At 41.2% G+C, this 12340-nt stretch overlaps 1 protein-coding gene across 2 annotated transcripts in view; it reads right to left on the bottom strand.

Moving 5' to 3' along the window:
* Window positions 1-12340, bottom strand: part of LRRTM4 (leucine rich repeat transmembrane neuronal 4) — a 646186-nt gene that overhangs the window by 221688 nt on the left and 412158 nt on the right. The window lies entirely within an intron of this gene.

The raw sequence follows: 12340 nt of genomic DNA, 5'->3' as shown, positions 1-12340 counted from the left end.
GCCTCGGGGGCCTCCCCGGTGGCCCCGGTCTGGTAGGTACTCTGTGCGCTCTTTCAACCGCATATAAAGGAGACAGTTCATCCCGGCCAAACTGCTCCAGCAGCCATTTTTCAAAAAACTCATCCGAGTTATTGCCCTCCGTTTTTTCCGGCACTCTGACCAAACGCACATTGTTTCTGCGTAGCCGATTCTCCAAATCATCCGCCTTAGCCTGCAGGGCCACCACGGCCAAGGACTGAGACTGCACATCCCGCCTGAGCTCCGGCAGAACATCTTCCACTTCAGACACTTTCCCTTCAATAACTGTGGTTCTTTCTGCCACTTTCTGTAAGTCATTACGTAACAGCAGTATATCTTCCTTCAGGCTTCCCACCTGCCCGGTCAGCACAGATAAAATTGAGGAGTTCTGCTTTACCGCAGCGAATATATCAGCAAGGGAAGGCTCCTTCACCTGGTCTCTCCTGCTATGCGTTCTGCCGCCATCTTCCTCCTCCCGCCTGTCCCGCCGCTGACTCCTCAGCTCTTCCTCCTCCTCACTCACCGTGTCCTCTCCCAGCACGGAGTACCTGGAACCTGAGGCCATGCTGTCTGCCTTCCCACTGCCAGCCATCGGCGTCTTGCCTGCTGCAGATCCGCTTGCACGAGGGGTTCTTGCAAATCTCTCCAGCCTGTCTGCCGCTTCAGACCGCATGTGCCTGCTCCTGCAGTCAGTCTCCTCGGCGCCATCTTGCCTTCTCGGCCCCGGACTCGCCGGCGGCGTTTTTTGCTTCTTAGAACGAATCATTGCAGCAGTATTAAGCGGTACCGACTCCTCCAGCCTCCCAGCCTCCAGATCGGTGAATATTACCGGGTATTTCAGGGATAAACAGTATTTTCAGGATGAATACAGCAGGAGCTCCAGCCACACACGTCCTCTTACATCTGCTGCTAGGCCACGCCCCTCACCAATACAATTTTTGTGTCACAAAATGCATCAATCATTATGCAGTGTGATGACAAGATTCCTGTAGAACATATAAAATGTAGATTTTTGCAATGTAAAACAATAAAGCTAAAGAAACATTTACAACAAAGAAGCTACCAGTTTATTACAGCTTATAACATAATAGCATAGAAAAATGTCTCTTTAAGATGGCTACAAGGTGATTTACATTAAAGAGGTTGTCCACTTTGGACAGTTCTTTTTGTTAGAAAGGTCTACTGATGATAACTAGTAACCTATGGGGGTGAGTGTTAAATTCCCCTGCAGTGCCACCGCAGGGAAAATTAAGTATTACATGGTGTCGCTTTAAATCAATAAGTTGTTTGTGTATTGCATGGACGTGCTGGGTCCGACAGCGTGAGAGTGGCTCAGTATATTCCCCCTCTACTCCGGCTAATATATGAGGGTCCGAAATGAGCAAACCCCTCTATTGTATCAAAATTATCTGATTAAATATTTGAAAATGGGTTATCTAATACACACAACCCCTTTAACCCCTTCCCGCTCCTTGACGTACTATTACGTCATGGCAGCTGTATCGTTCGCGCTCCATGCCGTAATAGTACGTCTCGGGAGTAACGGCCGTTTCGGCCGTCCTCCCGACACATACAGGAGCTGTGACGCTGCTGTCTTGTTCAGCAGCTGTCACAGCTCCTACAGCGGGGACCGATCGCTGTGTCCCCGCTGATTAACCCCTTAAAAGCCGCGTTCTATAGAGATCGCGGCTTTTTAGGGGTTAAGCTGCCATCGCCGGCCTGCTACGCGATAGCGGCCGGCGATGGTGACTATGGCAACCGGACACCAAACAATGGCGTCCGGCTATGCCATAGACGGAAGCCTAGTGGGTCCTGACAACGTCAGGACCCACTATGCTTGCTGTCAGTGAGTAGCTGACAGTTCTAATACACTGCACTACGCATGTAGTGCAGTGTATTAGAATAGCGATCAGGGCCTCCTGCCCTCATGTCCCCTAGTGGGACAAAGTAATAAAGTAAAAAAAAAGTTAAAAAAAGATGTGTAAAAATAAGAAAATAAAAGTTTTAAAAGTAATAAAAGTAAAAGTCCCACTTTTTCCCTTATCAGGCCTTTATTATAAATAAAAATATATAAACAAACAAATAAACTATACATAATTGGTATCGCCGCGTCCGTAACGGCCTGAACTACAAAATTATTTTGTTATTTATCCCGCACGATGAACGCCGTAAAAAAAAATATTAATAAACCGTACCACAATCACAATTGTTTGGTCACTTCACCTCCCAAAAAATGGAATAAAAAGAGATCAAAAAGTCGCATGTACCTAAAAATGGTACTGATGGAAAATACAGTTCGTTACGCAAAAAATAAGTCCTCGCACGGCTTTATTGATTGAAAAATAAAAACGTTATGGCTCTTAGAATAAGGTAACACAAAAAGTGAATGATTGTTTACAAAACGTACTTTATTGTGCAAACGCCATAAGACATAAAAAAAAACTATAAACATCTGGTATCGCCGTGATCGTATCGCCCCGCAGAATAAAGTTAATATATCATTTATAGCGCACGGTGAACGCTGTAAAAAAAAAAGTATACAAAAACAATAGTACAATTGCTGTTTATTAGTCACCACGCCACCTAAAAATGGAATAAAAACTGATCAAAAAGCCGCATGCACCCCATGAAAACTACAATGGATTCCTCAAGGGGTCTAGTTTCCAAATTGGGGTCACTTTTGGGGGGTTTCCAATGTTTTGGCACCACAAGACCTCTTCAAACCGGACATGGTGCCTAATAAAAAAGAGGGCTCAAAATCCGCTAGGTGCTCCTTTGCTTCGGAGGCCGGTGCTTCAGTCCATTACCGCACTAGGGCCACATGTGGGATATTTCTCAAAACTGCAGAATCTGGGTAATAAATATTGAGTTGCGTTTCTCTGAAAAATCCTTTTGTGTTATAAAAAAAATGGTATAAAAAGAGTAAATGTCACCTCTACTTTGCTCTAAATTTCTGTGAAACACCTAAAGGGTTCATAAACTTTCTAAATGCTGTTGTGAATACTTTGAGGGGTCTAGTTTCTAAAATGGGGTGTTTAATAGGGGTTTCTAATATATAGTCCCCTCAAAGCAACTTCAGAAATGAACTGGAACCTAAAAAAATAAATAAATGAGGCAATACTTCGCTTCTTACATTATACTGATAATGAGCCGTGCCCACTCCGAGATGACCCCAGTTTTGACCGTTTGTATAAACGGAGACCCCTATTAGACCGTTCCAGTGCCCGGTTTTCCCAAGCATACACCCCCGAGAAGTGTTTTTCTATTGATGAGTCCCTGGTACATTTTAAAGGGAGGGTTCAATTCCGCCAGTACCTGCCAGGTAAGAGGGCAAGGTATGGCGTGAAGATGTATAAGCTGTGTGAGAGTGCATCAGGGTATACCTACAGGTTTAGGATATATGAAGGAAAGGCCACCCCCAAACCAGACTGCATCCTGGACTACAATAGGTACATGGGAGGGATGGACTTGTCAAATCAAGTCCTGAAGCCCTACAGCGCCATGCGGTGAGGTATAAGAAGCTGGCCGGGCACATCATACAGATGGCTTTGTACAATGCGTATGTGCTACGTCGATGTGCAGGCCAGAGGGGAACTTTCCTGGAATTTCAAGATCTAATCTTTAGGGACCAGGAAGGGGGGGCGCATCGTACCAGGGCAACACTTTCCAGGAGAAGGTCCCCAAACCGGTGGAAAGGGAAAGAGTCAAAAGAGGTGCAGAGTCTGCTATAAGAGGGGGATAAGGAAGAACACAATATACCAATGTGACACGTGTCCCGAAAAACCAGGGCTCTGTATAAAAGATTGTTTTAAAATGTATCATACATCCCTTGATTTTCAATTTACCCTGATGCACTCCGCACAGCTTACCCCCCTCATCTTTCCCTTCTGAGCCCTGCCGTATGCCCAGGCAGCTGATAACAGCCACATGTAGGGTATTGTCGTACCCAGGAGAACCCACATTACAATTTAAGGGGTGTATATCTCCGGTGGCGCATGCTGGGCACACTATATTGGACACTGAAATGGCATATACATATATAAAATTGCAAATCTCACACTGCACCATCTGCTGCGCATTATCTTTTACACAGTACCTGTGGGGTCAAAATGCTCACTACACCTCTAGATGAATGTCTTAAGGGGTGTAGTTTTTAAAATGGGGTCACTTCTCGGGGGTTTCAACTGTACTGGTACCTCAGGGGCTTCTGCACACATGACTTAGCACCAGAAAAGCTCCAGTAGGCCAAATGGTGGTCCTTTCCTTCTGAGCCCTCCCATGGGCCCAAAGGGCAGTTTATCACCACAAATGGGGTATTGCCGCACTAAGGACAAATTGGGCAACAAAATGGGGTATGTTGTTCCTTGTGAAAATAAGAAATTTTGATCAAAAATGACATCTTATTGGAAAAAATATCATTTTTTTCATTTCACAGCCCAATTCAAATAGGTGCTGTGAAAAAACTGTGTGGTCAAAATGATAACAAAAACCATAAATGAATTCCTTGAGGGGTGTAGTTTCCAAAATGGGGTCACTTCTGGTGGGTTTCCATTGCTTTGATACCTCTGGGGCTCTGCAAATGCAACATGGCACCCGAAAACCAATCCAGCAAAATCTGGACTCCAACAAACACATAGCGCTCCTTTCCGTCTGAGCCCTCCCATGGGCCCAAACGGCAGTTTATCACCACAAATGGGGTATTGCCGCACTAAGGACAAATTGGGCAACAAAATGGGGTATGTTGTTCCCTGTGAAAATAAGAAATTTTGATCAAAAATGACATCTTATTGGAAAAAATATAATTTTTTTCATTTCACAGCCCAATTCAAATAGGTGCTGTGAAAAACCTGTGCGGTCAAAATGATAACAAAAACCATAAATGAATTCCTTGAGGGGTGTAGTTTCCAAAATGGGGTCACTTCTGGTGGGTTTCCATTGCTTTGATACCTCTGGGGCTCTGCAAATGCGACATGGCACCCGAAAACCAATCCAGCAAAATCTGGACTCCAACAAACACATAGCGCTCCTTTCCTTCTGAGCCCTCCCATGGGCCCAAACGGCAGTTTATCACCACAAATGGGGTATTGCCGCACTAAGGACAAATTGGGCAACAAAATGGGGTATGTTGTTCCCTGTGAAAATAAGAAAATTTGATCAAAAATGACATTTTATTGGAAAAAATATCATTTTTTTCATTTCACAGCCCAATTCAAATAGGTGCTGTGAAAAAACTGTGCGGTCAAAATGATAACAAAAACCATAAATGAATTCCTTGAGGGGTGTAATTTCCAAAATGGGGTCACTTCTGGTGGGTTTCCATTGTTTTGATACCTCAACGCCTCTTCAAACCTGGCATGCTGCCTAAAATATATTCTAATAAAAAAGAGGCCTCAAAATGCACTAGGTGCTTCTTTGCTTCTAGGGCTTGTGTTTTAGTCCACGAGCGCAGTAGGGCCACATGTGGGACATTTCTAAAAACTGCAGAATCTGGACAATACATATTTAGTAGTGTTTCTCTGGTAAAACCTTCTCTGTTACTAAAAAAAAATTGAATAAAATTGAAATTCAGCAGAAAAAATGAAATTTGCAAATTTAGTTTCCACTTTGCTTTAATTCCTGTGAAATGCCTGAAGGGTTAAAAAACTTTCTATATGCTGTTTTGAATACTTTGAGGGGTCTAGTTTTTAAAATGGGGTGTTTTATGGGGGTTTCTAACACATAGTCCCCTCAAATCCACTTCAGAACTGAACTGGCACCTTCAAAAAAAGGCTTTTGAAATTTTCTTAAGAATATGAGAAATTGCTGTTTATGTTCTAAGCCTTGTAACGTCCAAGAAAAATAAAAGAATGTTCAAAAAACGATGCCAATCAAAAGTAGACATATGGGAAATGTGAACTAGTAACTATTTTGGGTGGTATAACCGTCTGTTTTTCAAGCAGATGCATTTAAATTCTGAAAAATGCTATTTTTTGTAAATTTTCTCTAAATTTTGCAATTTTTCACAAATAAAGACTGAATATATCGACCAAATTTTACCACGAACATGAAGCCCAAAGTGTCACGAGAAAACAATCTCAGAATCGCTTGGATAGGTTTAAGCATTCCGACGTTATTACCACATAAAGTGAAATATGTCAGATTTGAAAAATGGGCTCTGAGCCTTAAGGCCCAAACTAGGCTGCGTCCTTAAGGGGTTAAGTCCATAAAGCTGGTAACACACAGCCAGATATCTCATCAACACATCGTCTGGAACCCCTACTGACTGGTAACCCTGGCATTGAATCCATGAACCAGGAATATAAGTATGAACACTGCTTTAAGTCCCAACCAGTTAGGATAGTATTTGGAATTGTGCTTCAGTGCATAGAATTGTGGGACGATACATACAAAAATATTTTTAACAGTATGATGAATATATATAAAAAATAATCATACCATTTTGATCAACAAGAAATTCTACATCTGAAGCAGCAATATATGGGTCCTCCAGGAATTTACTCAAGATTCAAAATAAAATATATAGAATATCGAGTTCTTATTATCTTAGTGATTGAAAGTTACATAGAGTTTCTTCTCCATTCGCATCCATTGAAAGGTTTCCCAAGGCAATAATAAACTACCTTTGTAATATACTCATGTTTTAAATTTTATCCCTATCTGGCGATTCTAATGATCCCCACGTGACCGCATCTCTCTGCGTCCATTTTATATGTAGGTGTCATGCAGTTCATTCAACACGTGATCTATACCTGCCTTATCCCACAGCCAATGAACGTGTCGCCAGTAACAATGTCACGTACATGGGCTGGCTCTAGCGCTGCATCTTCACAGTGTGTGTGCGGTATATATAGACTGTGCATGTGCGGTCTGAAACACAGCCTTAGGCCTACTGCACATAACTGTGGTGAGTTTGCGGTCTGCAAAACCTCAGATCCGTTGTCTGTAGTTGCGGTCCATTTGTCCGCAAAAAAACATTCCGTAGTGCATCCGCGTGCCATCAGTATTCACGGATCCCCACAAAAAAATGAAGCTTGGAATTGATACCAACCCCCTGAGTAGATCACATGATCCGCAAATACAGACTGTAAAATAACATATCCTGAGTTTTTGCAGCCCGGACTCGCGGCTCTCACACAGTAAATGAATGGGTCCGTGTGCTAACTGAAAAATAGTGGATAGTACATGGACAAAAAAAAAACCACGATAGTGTGCCTATGGCGGCTCATCAACACAGCGGAATGTAGGAGACGTAGTTTGGGGCTCACTGGTGGTGCTCCAACACTCCCACGGAAAGTCAAGAAGAAATGAAGCAGCGCACGGCGGGTGTATCAGATGAATATAACCAGAAGAAAAAAAAAGATTTGTGAATTACACAACTTTATTTTATGAGTATTTGGCATTCCCATTAGTGTTATACACTTTTCTACTCTGTAAAACCCATTTAATTCCAAATTATATCAGTTTTTTGTTACTAGTACAAGGCTAAGTTTCTAGGTCACATGCCTGTCAGAATCCATGTATTAACCAATAAAATTTGGCTTTTACTTTGGATGTGAAAAGAGAAAAAATACATAAAATTATGCAACATTTTTACAAGAATAAAAGTTAGAAATATATTGTTCAGAAATCATCTTCCTTTAGGATTTCTCTCACTCGTACTTCAAAAATGCTGTATCGGCAAAACATTTTTTTTTAAACAAATTGTTGCTTTTTAAAGTAATCTGAATGCCACAGGACAGGACCTTTCTGCTAGGGCCTAAATATTATTTATTGCTAGATCTAGGATTAGGACAGAAGTTTTTCTCTATGAGATCTGGGAAGCAGAGTGCAGTTATTGTTGATGCTGTGCAATAGGCTTAAGGCTCCTAGAATCCCTGAGCTTCCAAAAACATCGAGCTCAGCAAGGAACTAATAACAGAACAAGCTACTTGCTTCAGATCTTTTTAATGGACAAATAAGTATACATAGATCTTTACAGCCATACACAGTGTTTTTATTCTAGTAAAGCTGTAAGGTAAAATCAACCAAGCCTTAAATTGTAGCGTCTGGGTAAGACAGCGCCAGTACAGTCCCCGTGCTCCCGCCTCGATGCCTCGCAGATGCTCATTCTTTCTCTCATGCACATCTTTCTCACAAGCAGGTCATTTCCATGGGAATGAATGTGCTACATCTCTGCCAATCAAGGCCGATCATCTACTTAGTTAAAATGTTCATTATTAGCAGATTATTGACTGTTTCTATTACTGCCCATTTAACTTGGAATAGCCCAATTGTTCAAACCCAATTAAGTTCTTGTTTTTAGACAGCGCAAATAAGAAAAATCACATGTAGGCCTCCATGACAGGAGTTGTTTCATGCCATATTAATCCCAGTTTCCTGACAATTGCTTCATTACCATTTGTGGCATTCAATATTAGGCCTCGTGCACAAGGCAGAGCCGTGAGTTGGTACGGAGGCACATCACATCACTGAAGCTCCGTACTACACTCCTTGTGCCATTGTATAGTGCCTGTGTATGGTGACACATTATGGAGATATTCTTCCCTAGGGGAAATGCTTCAAGGAGATAATACCTCCATGATATGGCATCTGAAGGAGCATGCAAAGATTTCCTTCCTGTCAGATTAATATTGAATCAACTAAAAATTGCTCTGTATATAATAAGAAGCATACAGAGGTATGGTTCCTCATGGACTACTACATACAACTTAATGTGTTCATATGGACTGCCACTATCGCTCAATTAAAAATGAATCTGTGGTGCTACAAAAATTTTGTTCATAGTTTAAGCAATAATCGGAACTAACTTAATTCTACAGCAGGACAAACAAACTAAACACAGCTAAAGTTATAAAGTCTTTAGCTGTTTATGGAGTCCTGATCTTAAAATCATGTTGGTAGTCTGGGATAATCTACAAACAGGAGGAAATAAGACAGGAAAAGTCTGCAGAAGAACTGTGGCAAGTCCTCCAGGATGCCTAAAACATCCTACTAGTGGATTCAAGATGCTTGAAACACCCTACCAGTGGAACCAAGATACTTGAAAAATCCTACCGATGGATTCAAGATGCTTGAAACATCCTACTAGTGGACCCAAGATGCTTGAAGCATCCTACCGATAGATTCTAGATGTTTGAAACACCCTACCAGTGGACCCAAAATGCTTGAAGCACCCTACCGATAGATTCTAGATGTTTGAAACACCCTACCAGTGGACCCAAGATGCATGACATACTCTACAAGTAGATCCAAGATACTTGAAACATCCTACCAGCGGATCGAAGATGCATGAAACACTCTACCAGTGGATCCAAGATGATTGAAATATCCTACCAGTACATTTCCTCATAACATTACATGGACTTGTGTTGCCGCTTTGGTCTTAAAGGTATAGAAGGTTCACACCAGACTTAGAACTAGTTGATATAACCATTTACTGCCCTTTATATTGTAATGATTTATTATGAACATCAGGAAGGTACTGTATATAATACGTTGTCACAGATAATACTTATTGTCTCTGTAAAGGGCCCTTGAAGCAAGAAGCTTCTTATCCTTTCTTATGCCGCCAAGGTCAACATGAAGAGAAAGGCCAAACCTTTGATACACATTGTACTATACGATACCCATGTTCAATCATAGCTATGACAATAAAGAAGAAGACTGACAATATCTGTAATATCTGTTCTTTAGAATTCCCTCTGTATAGTATAATGTTATGGTTTTGATGCTTACCGGAGCCTATACACACTGTACACAGCCTATACAGACTAATATGTTCCTGTACTGGACCTCCATGTCCCTCTTATTTCATATGGCAGCTTATATGAGTGCATAAGGGTCTGTAATACTGAACCATAGGGACTCCATATGCCATCATACAGGGTCCATAAAGTGATTTTGCCCTAACTCAACAACCCGTATGTTTAAAGGCTATGTAAACCTTTGAAAGGTATATATTTTATTTATATATATATATTTATATATATATATATATATATATATATATATATATATATATATATATATATATATATATATAAAGGTTAATCAGTGTGTTTGGTGCAACTTTATAATTAGTTTTTCTTAAAAATTATTTTTACTTTTTAAAATACAGCTGCTCTGTATTTTGTATATAGAGCAGCTGTATCTTATGCTGAATCCTATGCCCAGGGCTGGCCTTAGGTGGGATGGCGCCCTTTGTGGGACTCTCTCTTGCTGCCCTCCACAAACCAAAAAATAACCACATATATAAACACGCACATACTGTGTCACGAACACAGGGTATGTGGAACCACTAGGCCGCTCCGCCGTAGCGGAGAGGCAGCTGGCCTAGTCACAGTCTATACAAAAGTCTATAGAAGTTCGTAACACACGGGTACCTGAACTACTCCAGACAGTGGCTGTTGCTTCAGCACGGATGGAGGTAGATGCAGCAGGTTGCTGCCAGACGACGCAGACAGTACAGTGGCAGATGACACTGGACATGGCAGAAGACACTGGATGTGGCAGAAGACAGCAGGTGCACTAGGGCACGACTCCAACACTAAGAGGCTCAGAAACGAGAACACAGCACGGGATACAGGATACGGGTAACAGGGCACGGGTAACAATTGGAACGGGAAAACACTAAGGGACCATTTTCAAAACTGACATAGGATACACTAACAATGCTCAGGCAAGGATCAGAAGGGCAGGGCCCTTCTTATAGTCCAGGAAATCATGTGTAGTTGATGATGATTGTTCACATGTGCGCACGCTGGCCCTTTAAGACCGGGCACGTGCACTGGCGGGACACAGGAGACCGAAGCACAAGTGAGCGCTGGCGTCAACTAGGAAGGAGAGGCGAGCCAGCACTTGCTGATCAATGGCTGCGGGCATCGAGAGGTGAGTAGACCCGACGGCCCGCAGCCATGAATGCTACATACTAGAACATATATACTGTACATACATAAAGACAGATATTACAAACAGGCAAATATATATGGTATACACACATTCTGGAATTTATACATACATAAAGGTAAATATATAGACATACAGACACATATATGCAGACACACACAGACACAAATTCTCAGACAGGAACATATACAAATACATAAAAGGTACATATATAAATAAGACTGTAATGCAATTAATGCAATAAATGTCTAGTTTGTGTTGCTTATAACATTTACAGTATTGCCATGGAAGGTGGACAGAATACATGTAATACTGCAACGATGATATGTGAAAACGTTTAAAATGTAACACTATGTATGCTCCTGCGTGAGTGGAAAAATGCAACTGAGTTATTGTTAATATACGGTTTTGTATTGTACTGTGATTATATGATAATCAATAAAAATGTTAAAAAAAAAAAAGGCACATATATAAACATACAGGCACATATATACAAGCACAAAGACACATTCACATACAGACCCGTATATATCCACACAGGCACAAATATACACAGTGCAGATAATGTAGTTTGTTACTTGCAGACCTACGTATGTAACACCACAGATAACACAGTGATAACTCTCTGAGTACAGATAATGTAGTAGATGTTATCTGCAGTCCTATGTAACACCACAGATAACACAGTGATAACTCTCTGAGTACAGATAATGTAGTAGATGTTATTTGCAGTCCTATGTAACACCACAGATAACAGTGATAACTCTCTGAGTACAGATAATGTAGTAGATATTACCTGCAGTCCTATGTAACACCACAGATAACAGAGTGATAACTAAGTATAGATAATGTAGTAGATGTCACCTGCAGTTCTATGTAACACCCAGATAACACACTCTGATAACTATGCCTACACAGGCACGCAGACATATATAAACACATAGGCACTTACGATCTCTACGTATGTAACACCACAGATAACACAGTGATAACACTCTGAGTACAGATAATGCAGTAGATGTTATCTGCAGTTCTTTGTAACACCACAGTTAACACACAGTGATAACTCTCTGAGTACAGATAATGCAGTAGATATTACCTGCAGTCCTATGTAACACCACAGATAACACAGTGATAACTCTATGAGTACAGATAATGTAGTAGATGTCACCTGCAGTTCTATGTAACACACAGATAACACACTCTGTTAACTATACCTACACAGGCACGCAGACATATATAAACACATACGCACTTACGATCTCTACGTATGTTACACCACAGATAACACAGTGATAACTCTATGAGTACAGATAATGTAGTAGATGTTACGTGCAGTCCTATATAACACCATAGATAACATACAGTGATAACTGAGTACAGATAATGTAGTAGATATTACCTGCAGTCCTATGTA

Source organism: Rhinoderma darwinii, chromosome 3 (assembly GCF_050947455.1).
Source record: "Rhinoderma darwinii isolate aRhiDar2 chromosome 3, aRhiDar2.hap1, whole genome shotgun sequence".
Taxonomy (NCBI): Eukaryota; Metazoa; Chordata; class Amphibia; order Anura; family Rhinodermatidae; genus Rhinoderma; species Rhinoderma darwinii.
Note: the sequence above shows the minus strand (reverse complement) of the source record. Positions and strands in the feature narration are given on the sequence as shown.